This window comes from Convolutriloba macropyga, chromosome 6 (genome assembly GCF_964194025.1).
Source record: "Convolutriloba macropyga chromosome 6, txConMacr16.3, whole genome shotgun sequence".
Taxonomy (NCBI): Eukaryota; Metazoa; Xenacoelomorpha; order Acoela; family Convolutidae; genus Convolutriloba; species Convolutriloba macropyga.
The window spans coordinates 26,052,536-26,071,725 of record NC_134473.1 but is presented as its reverse complement, the minus strand read 5'-3'; the positions used below and the strand labels follow the sequence as shown (position 1 = coordinate 26,071,725).

At 32.6% G+C, this 19,190-nt stretch overlaps 1 protein-coding gene across 1 annotated transcript in view; it reads right to left on the bottom strand.

Moving 5' to 3' along the window:
• The window catches only part of LOC142341596 (alpha-1B adrenergic receptor-like), a 213,196-nt gene extending 197,294 nt beyond the window's left edge, over positions 1 to 15,902 (bottom strand). The window contains exon 1 of the mRNA XM_075392669.1: positions 15,517 to 15,902. The gene's annotated coding sequence lies outside the window, so the exon portion shown is untranslated. The remainder of the gene's footprint in view (positions 1 to 15,516) is intronic.
• Between the last annotated feature and the right edge of the window lie 3,288 nt (positions 15,903 to 19,190).

Below are 19,190 nucleotides of genomic sequence, written 5' to 3'. Positions count from 1 at the left end.
TTTTGCTCTATGATTATCAAAAACGCAGCATTTTTTGATCTTTTAAATAAAAAATTGTCTAGATCTAAAGCATTCGAAACCTTTGAGTGTTTTAAAAAGACAAACAGCAAAAGCGGGGAGCTTTTTTTTATGTTAATTAAAGAACAGAAGATTTCACATCAAAGCTCACTGTTGATAGGTACATATGACTTCCTGAACTAATATAAAATAACATATTTAAATTAATATGTCCATTTTACTTACTCGAAAGATTAAGGTTGTTTTGGCTGTTAAAAGTGTTTGCTTTTTAAATAAACAATGGCTTTTTGAACTTCGCCACTACTTTTCTTTAAAGCTGGTCAACTTGTAGCTTAGTGTCAGCAAAGAAAGATTGCTCCGTCTTCCTGTTATTTCTGTTCAGATTTAATCTTTTGTGCGGTTTTGAGAGTTATGTTTTTCTGGCTTGGATTCTACTAGATTTCAATATTTTTTTTTTAGGTATTGGCTGTTTCTTACGTTTTTGTCTCATTTTGTCACATTATCACATTATTGACAGTTCACATAATACGTGTTTGGCTTCCAAAACAGGGCAAAATTGAACATTTGAACGTTTAGAAAGGCGTAAATTTTAACGACTTCGATACCTCTTTCTCGAAGAATTTAATTGAATTTTTTTTACAATAGTCTTTAACTGACGTTTCTAATGGGTCTTTTTAGCCGTATGAAATTACGTGGATAGTGACAGGTCTCATTGGCCTTTTATAAAGGAATAAAAGAGCCTTCCTTCTGATTTGAAAAGATAGCTGATGGCTTTCATGACTTTGAAAACAATTGTATACAAAAATAAAAAAACCCCTTTTTAACGCTGTTTAACTTCTAATCACAATTTTGTTTTTTTTTGTCTATTTGTTACTTATTCTTGTTAATTACCGGTCACATATCAGAAAATTGTTGTCAAGGGAGGGTGCAAGCCTACAAAATCTAATGTTTTTCTTAAAGAAATCGTTTTGTCTTTACTGGCTTCTAAGTTAATTTTTGATTTTTGTCTATATTTAACATTGTTTTTGTTGACGTAAGACAATTTTTTTGAAAACTACAAATATCAAGCGCTTCTTTTTACAAATAGACGAACCTATTTAGTTGTTTCATTTTGTAGCTAACGGCTTTCATGACTTTGAAAATCATTGTTTTCGAAAAAAAAAAAATTCATTTGCCCGTTATTTTTTTGGTCTACTTGTTGCCTATTAATATTGATGAGAACGCCTATACTGCCTTTTTAGCGTTTGAGAAAGGCTCATTTGAACATATTTTGAGGGGCCAAATATTGCCTTCAGGCTTCAACAGCGTTTTTTCGCAAGTTTCATTTGAATTTATTTTGTTGTCTCTATTTGTTGTTATTTTTGTAACCGCATAAAAATTGATTAATGACAAGTCTTATTGCCCTCATATAAAGACGTATGTAATCATAAACATATTGGACGTTTTTAATTGCCATCTAACGATTTTCTTTCTTTTGAAATTTTTTGTTTTTAAAAATATAAGCCAATTTTTTTCTTTGCTATTTTTTTTAAAATTTTCACGGAGCCTTTTGTAGAGCGGTCCCATATGTTTTCTAGTTAACTGCAAGTTATTTTGTTTTGTTGCTGTTTTATCCGACGCTATTTTGAGCTTGTTAGTAAGTTTTTTAAAGTGGACATAAAGTTTTGGATGTAATTAATATTTGTTGTTATTGTTGTTTGATTTTGTTGTTGTCTTGAATTGTTTCTTTAATAATGACTGATCTCATGAATCTAATGCAATTTTTTTTTTACTCCAATGAGTTATTTTCGTCGAAGGCAATCTTTGTTCATACACATTTTTTTGGAAAATACTTGATTTTTTGGGGTTTATATCTGTTCCTCATTTGATAGACATTTATGCCAAAAATGTGGGTGAGCGGCGTCGGAACTTTATGTGCGAACGCACATTACCGAGCCTCCTCGTTACTAATGAGGAATTAAATGGGACAAATAGAGTAAAACTTGTGGAAAATTTCAATTTGATTTCTTGAACTGCCCGCAAGCAATGAATGAAAGCAGATGAGATAACGTTATTTTATCCCAATTTTTAAAAGTTGAAACGAACTCAACTGAATAAATGACTGAGTTTGTTCGAATACTTTATATTCAATGCAGATTCATTTTGTGCGTTTTTTGTAGCTTTTTGAAGGGTTGCAGTTTCCTTTTGAGAAACTATCAGTCTACGGTGGGCGCCAATTTTTCGTTTTTGGCATGCTTCTTTGATACTTAGAAACGTTAATGATAGTTTTCGATTTAATGAAGAGTTATTTGCTAATAAAAAGTTCTTATACGAGCATTCATTTTTTATGAAGTTAATTGAAACGTCTGTGTATTGCAATTTAACAGAAGCAGTCATTTTTTTAAATAAACTTCATGCGTTTGATGCTGACAATAATTTCGTTTCTCTGTTTCATGTGACTTATTCTAATTTGCTATACGTTTGTTTTGCTTTCAATTTTGAAATTGTAAAGATCAAACATTGGTTTTTTAGATTTAATATGCTTCGTCTCAAAAAAGTAAAGTTTAAATCAAAAGTTCATAGAGAACAAATATTAAAACGCTGATAAATTTTGATCAAGACCAAGTTTACACTGCTCCTCAATTATTTTCCGCAAAAAATGTAATTCGTCAGTTTAATTGAGAGAAAACCTTGACTTTTAAGTTGGTTTATGGTGTTGTTTGTGATACTAATTATTTTGATGGAATTGAACCTGCCCACGTTTCATCAATGCGAGTGATTAGGCAATTAACAGCATGAAAATTATACAGAATTTTTTTAATATGTGTTGTTTTTATTTATTTTTCTATCAGCAAAAAAAATTACGTAGTTCAAATTCTGTATTTTCTTTAAATAGTTATAGCACCTTCTAATTATTTGGTGAATCATTTTGAAGATGAAAAAAAGATAATAAGATGGTTACGCACCCTCAATATTACTAAAACATTTAATTTGATCATATATATACTGCATTGGCGCTTTTCATTTCCGATTAAAATACATACCAGGGGAATACCGAATTTGAAATTCAGAAGAGATTGATAAAACGTTTTTGCTTCACTGTTGATTTGGAAATATGATTCTCAAGAAAAAAATACGACAGGCTGCTTTTAGGAAAGAAAAAAAATGTAAATTATCTTTGAAAACAGTTAATTTAGTTACACACTCAGATCCTCGATAGGCAACCAAGCACACACTTTTTTCAGATGAAAGAGACGGTTGGCATTGAGGTGTGAAACTACGTTGATTATAACAGTGTTTGCATATATTTGTTACGGTCAGTTTTTCAAGAAAATAATTAAAAATTTGTTTAAAAATTCGGATGTCAAACTAATAAAAAAAATCACAGACATTGTAGGGACAAAAAAAGAAGCAAAGTTTTTATGCACACTCATCCCTTTTGTCAATTTTGAAAGACAATTTTGCTGATTTAAACACACTTCGAAAGTCAAAAATTGAAAATTTACTTTAATATCAGTTTATAAAAAGCATGCTTTTCTTCTTTTATATATATAAAAAAATTTTTAGAGCCTAAAAAAACGGTTCAAAGTTTTTAAACCCAGCAAAATTATGGAAGTTTAAGCAATATAAGAACAATAGTTCGATTGAAAATTAATTCTTCAAAAACTTGTTATAGAAATGGCGAAACTGTTTTCAAATTAGCCAAATTGAGTTTGAACTATAACTTGAAATTTCAATTTTTTTCTTCATATTCGGCATTTTCTGGCCTCCGAGAAAAAACTTGTATCCTAGCTTCTATGAAATTTATTCAAAGTGTTTTATCTTTTCAAATGAAAATAGATTTAGGAACAGAATTAAACCAAGAAGAAGAACTTTTTTCGATACATTAGTTTTTTAATCTACAAAAATTGCTTGAGTAACGTTTTAGCCATAAAAATCCAAGAAAACTATAAATAATTTTTTTTCTGAGAAATATGCCAAAACAGTTTCTTTGTTTCAAAGAAAACACTGGTAAGAAGTTTTTTGATCAAATGTATTAAGTGCTGCTCGACGCTATGAAATCTGTACATGATAAGTTTACTTAAGCAACAGGCTCAGTTTATCCGAGAAAAAATAATTAATGTGTTTGCATAGAGTTTTTGTTGTCTCATTTTGACTTCTTGAATATCGATCTCCTGATTGTGTACATTGAACCTTGAAGATTTTGCTATCAATTATTTATTCATTTTTATATTTATACATTATTTTTATCAACCTCACTCAAACACAAACTATGTTTTAGTAAATGTTATGTGTTACAAAAATGACAAGTCTTGATATCAGCTCTTATCTTTAGATTTTATTTTGATTTTCTTGAAACTCTTACCGCAAAAATGCAGGAAATTAGAAATTTTTAGCTAAATCAAAGAAAATGAGTTGAATACTCGTAACTATATTAAAAAATTAGCAATAAGTTCTAAGTTCTCAGAAAAATTTATGCGTTTTAAGACAGTAAACAAGAGGCTGTTTAAACCAAATTACGAACAAATATGATGGAAATGTGTAAAAACTCAGGTAAAAAATTTCTACTCCTTTTTTTCTACGTTTTGCTAATTTAATTAAATTGGGTTGTTTCCCCTCAATCACATATTTCGTTCTCATTTGCTTTCATAGTTTACTACTCAGGTAAAGTTGGGTTGTTCTGTGAAATTTTTTTATACATTCAGCTAATCAACAAGCATAGTGTTTCAAAGAAAAAAAGCATATATAATAAGACCAAAGATCAAAAATAGTTAAACTATAGTTAATTTATTTTTCAACTTTTTATACGCAACACGTAAAACGCATCACTGGCGCATTTCCCATTTGTTGTTAAAATTTACTGACAACTTTGATTACCTTTCAAAATTCATCTTCATTAGTTTTCCTTATTATCTTTTTTAAAATTTTTACTATATACCCCAGCGATCCAGAAATTTATAATCTTGTGAGAATCAGGCAAACATTCTTGCAAGAGAATTCATGATTCTTGAAAGCATTTTGTAAGATCCTCGCAAGATTTCAATTTTGTTTCTCCCAACTGTTTGACTGAGTACGCCGAAAACAACAATGATAATGATAAAACGGCTGGTATTATTGCTGATAATGTTTCTCAAGTCCAGTTAAAAAACCATGTTTGATATTTTTTTACAGTATCTGCTTTTTTACCCGCCCCTTTTCATTCCAGGCATGGAAATGACAGATGCGGTGTTACATAAAACTATTATAAGAGACTTGAGCATAGAACTTGGTGTAAAACCTAGGCATGAAATCTCTCCACAACAGAACAAAACAAAACAAAACAAAACAAAACGAAACAAAACAAAATAAGACACATGATCGCCAAGAAACTTCATAAAGTTTGTTTAAATGAGGGATCATTGAGGAGGTTTCTTACATTTCGGGATAGTTAGTTAAAAGATGCAAAAATTGCATTTCATAAAAAAGACGATATGCACTGTGTCACCCACTGGTAATAAACAACGAGATTCTTCAGATGATATTCACCATGATGACAGATCGACTGAGCCACTTTAAATTAAAGCGCTTTTGGTTTTAACATCTGACGTCTACAGGGCTGTTGAATAACAAACATAACAATCTATGGTAGAAAAATATTAACCATTCCTCAAAATTTATGTTTTCTTAAAAGCTTTTTGATTTGCATTGAAGTTGAACATTTATCAAGGCCATCCATTGGGTCTTCAACTTTGATTGAAAAAATTGTAGGTAGGAACAAAATCGTGAACACTAAAGTTGAACTTGGGGCTGTAATTTGGGTAACGGAAACATCAGTAAGAAAAATATCTTCCAATTGTTGCTTTCCGATAGAGGAGCATTCCGTGTAAAATGGGAAACAACTTGATACAAAACGTTTGATTACAATTTTGGCGTAAAAAGGTATTTATAGAAGAATTTTGAAGATTTTCCCAATGAGCCGAAAGAGTTTGTACATCACAAAAGACGTTATGCACCTCAATGCTAATAACATATCAATTGCTAATAAACAACACACCTTCTGTTTGACAACTTAGCAGGCTGTCGTGACCGCGCTGAACAGTCCAAACGCCTTGAGTTGTAAGGTTTTTTCCCTCTCATTTGATTTTAATCTCCTAGAGACTCTGTGAATGAAAGTGTACCATTTTATGGCAAAAAATTTGCTGGATTTGTAGCAAAATCAACTTAACAAAATCATCGATAAACTGATTGCAGCCGCCAATGATAAATTTCTGCACCTACAAAATTGGAACGCAGATTGTGTGGCATACTTATTTTGGTGTGTTACTTTGGGAAATCTTTGTACTGAAATAAGTCTCAGACTGTTGGTGTCTCTATAACCATTTCGTGTGAAAGAAAACAAAAAATGTCAAAACTTTTTGTCGTATAATCTATTAAAGTGAAGTTGAACAGGAAAGGTTTGTATTCCTCGTGATGTTTTTAGTTGCTTGTCGGAAAATAGTAATTGAATTCGAAATCTTGCATGTTTCTTGCGAACTTTCAAAGTGTATTTTAAAAAACTTATTGGGGATCAGTTCTGCTGATCGAATTTCTAGGAAGTTTCATCTAATTTGGTTTTCAATTAGGGTTAGGTACCAAAATTTCATTACAAACTTTTTAAAATTTTCAAAAATTTTTGAAAATTGCAAGATTCTTGCAAGATTTTGAATCAGGACTGAATTTTTTTGTTTTTCAGTTTGTAACTTGTTTAATGAACAATAATTTGCTTCATAGGTGATTTCTAAAACATAACTACTCTGATTTATTTTTTTTGGCTGGATTGATATCTTGCAAGATTCTTGCAAGAATCTTGCGAGATTTGAATCCATCATGCAAGATTCTTGTGAGATTTGAATCCGCTCATCACCAGGGTATGACTCAACTATATGTTAAGTTATGAAATAGAGAAGTTAAATGCACTTGAGTTCTTTGAAAACTGGGCTCGAAATTCTTGAAAAAAAATAATTTTGATCTTTAAAGTGTTATCTAATATAGGCCGTAGTACTGAAAGATCCTCGCATGATTACAAGGAATTGCGAAATAGTCCAGCATTTGAGCATTTCTGTGTGTTTGAGACAAGAGAAGCTTCAAACAGATCGCCAATTGGCATTAGATAAGAACAATGCCCGTTATATTCATAATTTAAATTTTCAGTTGAAGCGCGTTTCAAAACAATGATAATACTTCTTTCTTTGTACACTTTGGTCAATTTACACCATTCGACAAATAAGTTATTAAAATTCATTTGACGTGATCTTGATCATGCAGATCAGCAGTTTGACTTTCATGAGGTGTACACAAACTAAACTATTGAGCAGAATCTTCCGTGCGACGGCAAAGCCTTGACAAAAAGCCCACAATTATAGCATATATTAAGAAAATCAAATATCTAAATGGCCCCGTACTTTCGTTGCAGAGTAACACAGCACTGGTACATTAATTTGGCATTCAAAACAGAGCTGAAACATACTATCTGAAGATAAAAATAATCAAACAGTCTTCACAGGACATTCGCATAACAAATACCGACTGTAATTCCAATGAGCATGAGTATTAGATCAATGCATCTTGTCTGTACAGACTTAATTAACCGAACAAACTGTACATACATGGCAACATGAAATTTTCGAATAACTCACATGTTATACTTTTAATGGCCGCCCCCGTGAATTAGTCTGCCGATATAGTTTTCACAGGACTTCAAAACAGTACTGAATCGAGTTTAGCATACCCAGTCGTGATACAGTACCCACTGTCGTGGGACCAGCAGCAGCCACGACACCAGCAGCCGTGGCACCCTGTCGTGGCACCCAGTCCACGCACCCGATCGTCTTTGGCTCGAAGAAAAGACTTTCCCCCAGAAATTGTTGCAAAAAAAAACATGTTTCTTAGAAATGAGCTCGGCTACCGTCTTAAGAGCACTAAAGTTATAAGACGTGAAGACTTTGACGAAAAATGCCCTTTTCATTTTGATAAAAATGGCGAGGGTTATCGACATATGGCGGTTTTGATTCTATCTGTCTTGAGAGATTTCGAAGAGTCCGAGTCATCTGTTTAACAACGATTCTTTTCTGTTCTTGCCCCCCCTCACTTGCGAGGACAAAAAAGTACATAATTGGGTGGGGGTGCTAACTGACTGCTTTTATAGGTATGGGGGGAGCTAACTGACTGCTTTTATAGGACTGGGGGGGGGGGTGCTAGGTGACTGCTTTTATAGGACTGGGGGCGCTAACTGACTGCTTTTATAGGACTGGGGGGTGCTAACTGACTGCTTTTATAGGACTCGGGGGGTGCTAAGTGACTGCTTTTATAGGACTGCAAGTGGGGGGGCAAACGGGAAAGATCCATAAACTGTATTTGAATATTTGAATTCTTTTGTAATCCCTTAGTGATTTAGTTGTGCTTCGGTTGATTAGGTTGAATTCATTTTTTAACATTGCTTTCGTTTCATTTCTGTATTAATAATGTTCTTAGCTCAAAAGATCTGTATATTATTTAATTTGGCAGTTTTTTGCGTCTTTTGGTTTTGTTTCAGATGTCCTGTTAATATCTGTCACAACTCATGCGAATCTGGATATATTTTTATCACGGGTGCTCAAATGAACTTTTCGAAACAGTCGCTGGCTTCTGTGAACAAATGTGAGCAGATACCTTCCACATGGACTAAGATGAGTGGACTAGTCCATGATGGAAGATGGCTGCAACCATCTCGGGAGACGCCGCTGCATCACCTTCGTCAATTAGATTATTTCAAAAGTGCCATCACCACAGTGCGAAGATTTCACTTGCACATATTTCAAAACTAAACAGAAACATTCAAACTACTTAATTATAATTAATAAATTAATCGATGATTCCAACTCAAATCCAAATGAAATTGAGTTTTAGAACAGTTCTTTTTTTGTTCTAAGCAGCATGATTTAGCATAAGTTAGCAGTATAGTTTGCAATAGTTTGCATTAGCAGATGGATTTTGGAGTGAAAGTAATTAGCGGGAATTTGGAGTGAAAGTAATTAGCGGGAATTTGGAGTGAGCAAACACAAGCTGGCCTTCAAAGCAAGTATGCTCAGATTAAGTACATTATTTAATTGCCGCTGTAAAGATAAAGCGCATTCGGTAATTACCGATGCTAAGTTGAAAGACAGTCGGTGTGCACTTATGTACAGTTGAACTACATTCTTTTTTGTTCATGTTAAGAACTCATGCGCGAATGAGTCATATCTGTCACAGACTGTAAATTCCAAAAAGTGACATGAACATAATAATGGGAAGAAGAAAAAACATACTATGATTCAGTAATGGATTGCACTGCGGCGTAGGTCCGGGGCGGCTATTGCATTGCGAGCCTTCCAATCCTAATATAAAGGCAGTATTATCTAGAATTTTGACTAATCGGAAACAACTTTAAACAACTTTATCACAATTTCTTTAAAATTTTCTTTTAAAATTTTTATTCAATTTTTAGGTTTTTGTTCTCATGTGAGGTGCAACACATTAATTTTTTATCGTCATCTCAGGAAAGGGGCAATATAGATGCTCTCTTCTTGTTTCTGAGTTATGAAACACAGTAATTCCAGCAGTCGATGCCTAAAAATGGTACAATGCTCAAACTCTCCTTCCTCTCTTCACCTACCCACAGAACTTTCCACCCACCCCCGTACTTCCTACATTTTTCTGACAACTCTTACAAATAGAATAGGAATAAACTTACTCACTTTTTTGTTTCAAGATTTTCCACAAGTAACTGTCACACAGTGGCATTGATCGTTATAAGAATTTCTCCGCTTGATATAAAGAGTGCACTCGTTACAGGAAATGTCATTCATAATTAACAAGCGTATCTCTTACATCATTTTCACACAAATACTTATGAGACGTCTGTCTGCTAAAAGACACGCGTAATTGTCCAGAACAATTGTCTATTTATTTCAACAGTCTGAATTTGTTCAAGTGCGACTAAAAGGAAAAGGTTTAACGCTCAAGGCAGTTACTGGAATTCAAAAATCGTGCTCTAGGACTCTTCCCTTATTTCTCTATGGTTGGTGATACGATTGAGATTTCTGAAGGAACTCAAAGCCCAGTTAATAGGACACTATCGGAAATAAATTTCAGTCTCAGCCACTAATTATAGTTGAAAACAACAAGAAACACAATTTTTTCCAGAAGTCTGTTGTTTTCCACGGTCTTACGTTGTTTTTGTCGTTTAACCCTTTATTTCAGATGTCATTTTTGGTTTCGGGAGTTATGACACAAGTATTTACATGACCAATGGAAGCATCCGCAGTTAAAAACAAAGTTCCAAGACAATGCATTCGACAAATGAGAAGATAGGGTTTTGAAGCTTTTTTAGGAAGAAAAACAAATTTCAAAACTGACTAACGCCCCTAAAAATTGGTATATACTATTCGGTCAATTTCACCCATCCTTTTCCAAGAAATGTATCTTAAAACGTGTAGAATTGGGCCAAATGTGAAATATGTTTGCAAAAGAATTGCTTGGTAATTGAAAATTTTGCACAATTTGCTCATTTTGAACAATTCGGAGACAAAATTTGTCCGTCAATTTTGGCACTATTGCGGTATTAAATATGCCACAGGTTGTGGTATTCAATTATACTTTACGTCTCTTAGAATCCACCAAAAAGCAAGTAGACAATGTTCGTTAAAGCAGCTAATAATCCGATTTCAAAGACTTTGAAACCAATAAACTGGCCCGACAGTGCCGGCATATCAACTACAAAGCGCACAATTATACCAAGTACATTGTGTATTTTTTATGCGTTAAACGATTGATTACAGAATATATATTTGTAATTTATATTCTTTATTTGTGCTATAAATATAACAAATTTCATTTATTAAGTTTAGATAAACTGCTGTAACAATGAAAAAAATTTTCAGAGCTAACTTAAAAAGACTGAATAAATCAGTACAGATTAACGTATACTGGACGTCCATTTGGTGAAGAATGGGCAATTGTTCTAATAATTTTTTTCCTCTTAAAAATCCCTCTCTATGAAAAGTGACCAGTAATTAATTAATTCTAATAAATTATTCTTTATGAAAAGAAACCAAGAAATAATAATTTAAATAATTTTTTTATGAAAAGTAATCAGTAATTTTTGCTTCCCAAAAATCTTTCGGTCTGAAAAGTGATCAGTAGTTATTAATTTGTTTTAAGTTTCATTGCATTTAGTGTGAACAGTAGAGTGGTCAGAGAAACTCAAAAAGAACGAATAAATCAGTATAGGTTGAGGTATACAGAACGTCCATTTGGAGAAGAATGAGCAATTGTTTTTAATAATTTTTTCCCTCTCCAAAATATCCCTCTGTATGAAAATTGATGCGTAATTTCTTTTATTCTGATAAATCTGTTTGAAAACAGCCAAAAAATTTAATAATTTCCAAATTTTTTGATCAGTAATGGTTACTTCCTTAAAAACCCTTTTGTCTGAAATGTGGCCAGTTATTATTAATTTCTTCAAAATATCCCTGCTTGTCCAGTAATTTTTAAATTATGAAAAATCCTTCAGCATGTAAAGTAATCAATAAATCTTGTAAAGCATTGATAACCATGTCAGGAAAAGAGTAGGATCGCCCCGACAGACTGTTTTAGTTTATAAACTATGATAAAAAATCATAATATTTATTTGCGATGATCCAAGAGCAATAAAAAATTTATTTCATCATCTGAAGTTCTATTATCCGGTTTGGGCGGCAATTAGAGATAGCAATGGAGATGGATGAATGCCGTTTTATCAAAATCAACGCCAAATAGATAAATTTGCTGAAAACATTCTTACATGCTTAATTGTAAAATACGGTGACAATTTTTTGTCATCATATTCCACAATCTTAAAATCTGGTTTTCCATAAAAAACAATTGTGGACTATGATGACAAAATGTGTCGCCATACTCAGCAAAACACCTTTTCTCAAAAAGATTAAGTTTGGTTCTTTATGACAATGTCGATGCTTTAACACAGTTCAAATCGCAGGCATTGCAGACGTAATTTGGCACACACACTTCTATATGAAATGTTAAGCTAATTAATTGATTTTTGTTCTTAACTATTTTTCCTACTTGGATGAATTACAAAGTTAGTCATTGATAGAAATTCAGATCAATTAATCATAATCAAGGGATGTTGAATTGATTGCTAGCAAGCAGAAGCAAGACGTGGTTTTCTTATAGTTTTTCTAGTGTTGAAAATAGACACTGTTCTGCGGGTTTGAAAGGTTAAAATCTAATTTGTCAACCATTTTTTTTGTTTGAAACTCAACATGTCCATGATACCGGATACAAAAACGTAAAATTTATTATTACTTAGCTAACGCAAACAGAATACACTGATAATTTACATTCAAAAAAGAAAATTTCGGAAGTCAGTATAGTGAAAAATAATGAAATGATAGCGCACCTTCCAAAAAAATATTACAATGATAATTCAGAATGATCATAATAGAAGTCCTGGCAAGTAATTTTCCATAACCGTTGCTATTTTGTAATTGTTATTGTTCCGCTTGATTTATCTTTCTGTTAGCAGGTACTTTTTTTGTAATTAGGGCGCATAAATGAGTCAACTTATTTAAATCATCGAAAAAATTTTACGCAATAACATCAGCAATATATTAAGTAATAAAACAGCATATTTACCAAATCAATGGTTGAAGACATTACCTAGAATACAGAGAAATATGGTAATTTTTTATGAATTTTTGTCTAATATCAAACATTTTCTCATTAAATTTTTAGATTATACTGTGTTCAGTTGAAAAGCAACGCTGCATGTATGGCGTTTTTTTCTGCATCTGTTAATCTAGATTTATTTGGCTCTAACTGTCATCTTACAGTCTGGTGGTTTTCAAGAGCAATACTCAAGCTATAATACAGAAAATACAATCAAATATTGAATTTAATTGCAAAAAAATCATTAGCAAATGTACTGAAATTTCAATCATACTCCCAAACGCTAGCAAGCAAAAAACTTTGTTTTCATTTTTTCTTTTATTCTTTGTTGAGAACTGTATGATATAATGAATCAACCTGAATCTGATACATATGTAAAAATTCTCGAATCTTTATTTTCTTTATATATATATATATATATATATATATATATATATATATATAAGTTAGACAAGCATGACGCAAGACCGTAGGTTTTTTGCTTTGGATTTGTCGATTTGTTTGCTTTTCGAACGTATAGAGTTGTTGGCGTGTTCGGTTTCTTAGGTTCGGTATGTTCAGTTTCATAGATTCGGTATGTTCGGATATAAACGTAAGTCCTCCTCGGTGTGATCGGATTCCGACCACATGAGCTGATGTACTTGATTTTTTATGGTCATATGAGCACTTAGTGTGATTTAATGAACTTAACCACCATCAGTATTCAAAATGTCGAAGTCTATATATGAGTTCAAGAAAAAAAATCAATTAATTTTCAACTTTTTCAAGAAAATTGTTTCCAAGTGGTACGTTTGAAACTCCTGCGATGATAAAGTTATCATCACATTTGACTACTTCTTATAGAACTCAATTTTTGGTAGGAATAACTAACAACCGAGCATAATTATCATTCATTTAGAAAGGAATATACCGATTCTAATAAACCAAACATACCGACAAATATTCCACTATTAATACCAAACATACCCAAGCTAAGAAAAAAACATGCCGGATCTATAAAACCAATATGATGAAACTAAGAAACCGAATATACCGAAGAATTCTTACGTTTGAAACCAAAGACACAAAGAAACCGAACATACGCACAAATCAAACACATGGACAATTTCTTGCGTAGATTTTGTTTTGTATTTTCGTTTATAGAAACGTTTTAGGCCCAATATATTTGTTTATGCGCAAAACAGTGACACAATGCTGCTTCTAATTTCCAACTAAAACTGCTATTTGATAAGTAATTGCATAAAAGGCGATTCCCGAGCTCCTATTTAGATTACAGATGAGATTGCAAAAGGAATGAAATGTTGTCATGGTGTTCTGTTGACAATTGGTCTATTTAGATTTTATAAAAGTCTGAGAATAATCCATAAAAACTGTTGCTCACTCTTTTTGGTGTGATTTTTTGAACGTCTTTTCAACATAAGCCGCACCTAATTGTTTTGCTTGAAAGACTCTATTAACTAATGGTTAAGTGATTCTGCTTGAAGTCACTGAGTACTTCTGGCGTTTATCGAGAACCGCGAAGCGGTTCGAAATATTAAGTCAGAATTTCGAAGCGACTTCTGCAGAGTCACCTAACCATGCTTAAAACACTGAAGCGTGCACGTTTTAAAATGACGAAAGTCAACGAAATTCAATTTCTGGCTAAGCAGCAAATTCTGGCGTTTTGACTTCTGGCACTGCAGACTTTCGGCATTTTAAAACATGCACGTGAGTGTTTTAATACGTAATATTTAAATTCACTTGAACGTTTGGATATAAAAGGCAAAAACTCAAGAGAATTGTTCGAATTTGTAATAATTTTTGAGCTAGTAAAGTTGTTTTTTTTTTCAGAGAAAACCTGGCAAGGGTATGAAAACAGTAGGAGCCTCATCATCTCATGTACTTCCATGTATACAAATCTCCACTTGAGGTTTAAAAACCGGAGACGTTATGCTTTAACTCGTTAACTAGGGTTCTATAGATAGTGCTCTCTAGATGACGTACAATTAAGAAACTTATTAGTACTGACCAAACAGTAATTAAGTCTGCTAAAAATTTTATGTTTCAATAACGTGGCCAGCAGATAGTTGTGATCATGTCTTTAAAACCTAGTCGGGAAATTCTACAGTGCTAAATCTCCTTATATAGCACTTTGACGTCGATTCTCGTGAACAAAATTATGCCGAGACCTTAATAAGAGCAAAGAGGATCAAACAACATGATAAAAAAATATATCAAACGCAGAAAAACCTCAATTGCGTTTGTTCGAATTGTTGTTTTTTCTTTTAGCTGCAAGATACTTAAACAAGCGATGCGGTGAAAAAATAAAGTTTGGATGCCTTTGAAACTTTTTGTAATTTAGAGAGGTGTCTAAAGGTGACGGGGATGGAAGACTCGCCCGGATTGAGGCCGAATGGTTATCTTGTAAAAACTTGCAAGTTTCTGGCAGAAACTTACAAGGCGATGCATCGCCTTGCAAGTTTTTCTTCCAAAAACTTGCAGGTTCTTACAAGTTAACTATTCAACTTGCAAGTTCTTACAAGTTAGACATTCAACCTACAAGGCTCTTACAAGTTAACCATTCGACTTACAAGTTCTTACAAGTTAACCATTCGACTTGCAAGTTCTTACAAGTTAACCATCTTTTGCAAGAAACTTACAAAATCTCACAAGTCAACCATCTTTTGCAAGAAACTTGCAAGTTCTTACAAGCTAACCATTCGGTCTCGACCCGGGAGTGCTCTTTTTTTTTGGGGGGGGGGGGTCATCTATTACTGATACCTATCTTAATTCATATAGGATTAATTAGCTTAAGATCAACAAAATTTCACTTACTGTAATTTATAGATGTCAGACAGCCTTCTCCCATTGAGGGACAAATTCATTGGTCTTATTTTACATGGGTCAAATAAATGGATAATGATAACTCATAATGACAACAGCAACGGGTTGAAGGACCCGTCTTAACTTGGAGTTAGCTAGAGCAGCATATATAAAATGTTTAAAAGGTAAGTATCATCATATAGGGGCCGAAAAAGCCTGTTCACGAAATGGGAAACAACTTTAGGGTTAATATGATAGGGGTTAATAGAGGACACAATTCTGTATGAATTTGAGGCAATAGGAAAACATTTATGGTCAAAAAAAGATTGCCAAGTTTTCCTGTTATGATGATAAAAGGAAAAGTCCCTCAAAGAAGCCAGCAAAATATTGAAATACAATCGTTTGATGTTTCATCACTTGCGTGAAAATGAAAGCTGCTTCACACCGAACTATGAATGGATAGTTGAAAAAGATCTATAACAAAAAAATATTTCGCGCTTTCCCACTGTTTTTAATGCGATACATAACAAAAGGAGTTGACTTTAAGATGTGTAAGCCTTTAGGCGACAATGTTTATACAATTTTTATTTGCGATATGGAGTCAAATATAAATTGAGCGACAATTTTTGTTTGAAATTTGCAATAATTTGAACTAAATTGGTCGTAGAATCAATCCGCTGGATTGATTCATTGTGCTAGAACTTCTGGACAGCCGCGACAAAATGTCTATGGAAACAGAAAAAAATCTATTATATTTAATTACAGTCCGGCAGGTAGAATTGTTGCGTGCTGTCAGTAATTACCTCGCTGCAGAAGAAGATCAGCTTCACCAAAAATTGTGAGAATCCAAAATATAAATAGAGCCAATTTGTTAAATAGCCATATAAACACGAATTGATCACTTTAACTTAACTTAAATGTATCGTGAACAAGAAACGCACATATTTTGAGAATTTGGAATGTGTCTCGCTATGATAATATTGCTCGTTTTAACAAAACTCCTATGACATCCGTAAAAACAAACTTTTTCGCAAAATTTGCCTGTTTTTGAACTATTTTAAAATGCCTATGAAGCATATTTTGCGCTGGAGGAAACAGCTTTCAAAATAGTTATTGCCACTCAAAATCAATCTGGACAAAGTGAGGCCAAAACAAATAGATCATTTATTTGGATCTTGAACATTTGGCAAGGAATGAACGGCTAGGTTGTGTTTGCATCCTCCTTTTGAACTAGTTGACTGTTGTCAACTAGCGGAAACATTGTAAATACATATGACATTTTCTCCGTCAATTTATTCTCAGCTGCGTTGCAAAAATGAAACTTAAAACAATCATCAGAGGGAGCAAATGATTTCTGCACTAATTGTGAGCGGGTCCTCTTTGTCGCAGAATCTATTCTTTTATCAAGTAAATTCAGTATTCTTCACGGCGCACATTTTAAGATAAGAGTTGTTAGCGTGTGTGGTCAACTCTGACAGCAAGGGAAACTAGTTCAAATTTGCGTCAAATCGAAAAAGAGACAAAATTTTAACACTGTTTTCTAACTTTTCTTTAAAGGTCACTTGCAATAATGACCACAGATTATGAACACAAATAGCAATTTTGAAAAAGCCTAGATCACTACCATAAGATATTTTAGGTTCGTTCGGCAGCGTCTTAAATATTGTCCACCTATTGCCCGCCCTTGTATTAACTATTGCCCGTCCTTGAACCAATCAATTTTTGACGGCGAGAATAACTGGATAAATGATATAATATGACAAAGTGGCAGTAGTGTTGTCCATTAATTTTTTTGCCATATAATGATTTAAATCTTGCATGGCTGTACAAGACAACTGAAAACGTCCATGTAATATGCAACAACTTTCTAGGATAACAATCATGGTAGAAAGGTGAAAAAATTTTCCAAAGCTGTGGGATGTGTATTTGTAAGAGCTTAGTATTCTTTACAAAAATTTTGAAACTCCAACAGACCAGGAAAAAGCTGGCACGGATTCGAATTTTTTAATGTTCTTTTTCTCAACGCAATCTAATTTTGTTTCTATTCCTAATAACACACTCAAAGATCCCTACCAAACTAAATTGATGGTCATGTTTAATAATATAGAGTTTATTCTGATGCAATTATTTCAGACTAACACACTTCCTTTTGTAACAATCTTTGAAAAAATACTAGTGATAATTTTGATAGCAAATATCTTATAGTTTCAAAAACAGTGCAACCCCTTAACAAATAACCGTTGTTCGCAGAAATCTATGAGGACTAAATAAAATTTAGTTTAATATCCATATTTCTTGCTAATCTTCGAGAAAAAATATTGATGAATAATTTAATAAAGATCATTGATGAAAATTGCAAATATGTTAGATTTATGACCGTTATTTGGCGAATCCTAATTAGTAACCACTTCCAGCAATTATCTCGCAAAATGTTGAATTTTTGCAACCATTTGCAAAACAATTTTAAATTTTTTGAAAGAAAGAAACCAAAGTTTTGCAAAATATTAAGATAATAAGGTTGGTAAAATTTTTTTGTGGGTGTTCTATTTGGTGTAAGAATGTTACCAATGATTTATTTGCTATTGTTAACAAAAAAAATCACATTTCTTTTCTTGGTTATTTTTGAAGTAGCAATTTTGCCTTTCGAAATATGCAGTTATGCAGACCACTTTTATCATTAGATTCAAAGGCAAAATAACAGGTCTCAGTTTATATTCAAACAAAAACGAAACCCTGAAAAAAGAATAAAAGTTACCTTTTGTACAAAAAAATAAAAGCAAAAAAAGTAATGGATGACTGCAATGATTAGATTTGTCCACTGAAAATATATGTGTTGAAAAATTGCCTGATCTTAGATAACAACTTAAAATACGTTCGTAGAGTGCCTAGTTGACGCTGTAATAAATTTAGGCAAAATGAAGCAAAAAAATTTTCATTATTATTTTTTTGCATAGAGACAGAGACAAACAGGAAAATAACTAAGTTGGCAACTATCAAGCTATCTGAATTGTAGATTAATCAAAGGAAGTAATGGCCAAAAATATATTCGAACCTAAAAATTAGAAATCTCTGGCAATATTTTGTTAGCAAAGTTGCTGTTTTTTGCATTTTTTTTTACAATTTAGCGCTGAAGATAGAACAGCAATGTTTTAACAATGTGAAAGACATTCTTCGAGATGAGATGAGAAGATAAGGAAAAAATTGGCTCGTTTGTAAAAGCGGGTGGTGAAAAGTATCGTTTTTTCTAAATATTTTCGTAAAATTTTGAATGTTCATTTTTACCTGATGAACTGTGAATATTAAAAATAACTTCAATTAAATGTAAATAATTGAACAAAATCTTTAATCATTTTATGAATATCAGATATTCTGCGAGATTCTCTCATGGTGGCTGGTAAATTGATAATTGTCTGTATTGTATGCTTTTTTTGAGGTTCTTGTAATACAAAGCACCGTTTTGCAAGATTCTGTCGGATATCATTTAAAATATTACATAATCATTCTTCGGAATTGTCACTGATTGTCAGTACAAAAATTAGGATCCCTATTTTGAGTTTGAGACAAACTGGAGGAATATAGTTGACCAAAAAAACTCAAGCAATTCGCGAATAAGTGCTTAGCTCTTCTTGGTTTTTTGATTTTTCAAAACCGCCATGTATAACATATACAACTAATTTGTATCTTTA